This window comes from Capsicum annuum, chromosome 7, assembly GCF_002878395.1.
Source record: "Capsicum annuum cultivar UCD-10X-F1 chromosome 7, UCD10Xv1.1, whole genome shotgun sequence".
NCBI classification, from domain to species: Eukaryota; Viridiplantae; Streptophyta; class Magnoliopsida; order Solanales; family Solanaceae; genus Capsicum; species Capsicum annuum.
Window position 1 is genome coordinate 40,419,532 of NC_061117.1, and position 734 is coordinate 40,420,265.

A 734-nucleotide genomic window follows, 5' to 3' on the forward strand; every position below is an offset into this window, starting at 1 on the left:
TAGAGGATTAGCAAACTCCATTTAAGATTTGTTGAGATTTAAAGCTTGAATCTGCATTCTCTTTTTCTTTCATGAATCAATTAGAAGGAGGTTTGGGTATATCCTTGTTTGTTATTCTTATGACTTTCTAGTTTTACCTCTTGTGGTCATGGTTGAATAGGGTGCAAGAGTATGTGGGTTGTGATTCTTTGCTTCAATTATTAGTTCATGTTGTTGGGTTTTACTAATGTTTTATCTTAAAGTAGATTTTATTCGTGAAAATCTCAAATTTCCTAAACTCCATATCATCCTTGAAAGAGGGATGTGGGTAGTCTAGATCCTATATTATCCTTGAAAGAGGGATGTAGGTGACATGAGCATTTGTGAGCAATAAAATAGATAATTATTGTTCTCTTTTTTTTCATAAAAATAAGAATAAATTGTGGAATTTCTATTTCTTGGGTATCATCATAGAAATAAGGATGCAAAAAATTGAGGCTGTGTGATGATTGGTTAACCACAGCCACAAGGTTTTCAAAAGAATTAGTGGGTGATAGTTTTGTACTTGGTTAAAAGGCTAGTATCAAAATCCTTAATCAAGCCTAACCACGTATGTTTTAACTAAGATTTGAAGTTGATTTTCATGTACCCACTTAGCCATAGTAAAACATAACCCCAAGATCTGCTCCTAATTAATTACAATCTAATTATTTGTTTCCTTAAGTTAGTCATTTAGAAGTCGAGAAGTAATCATA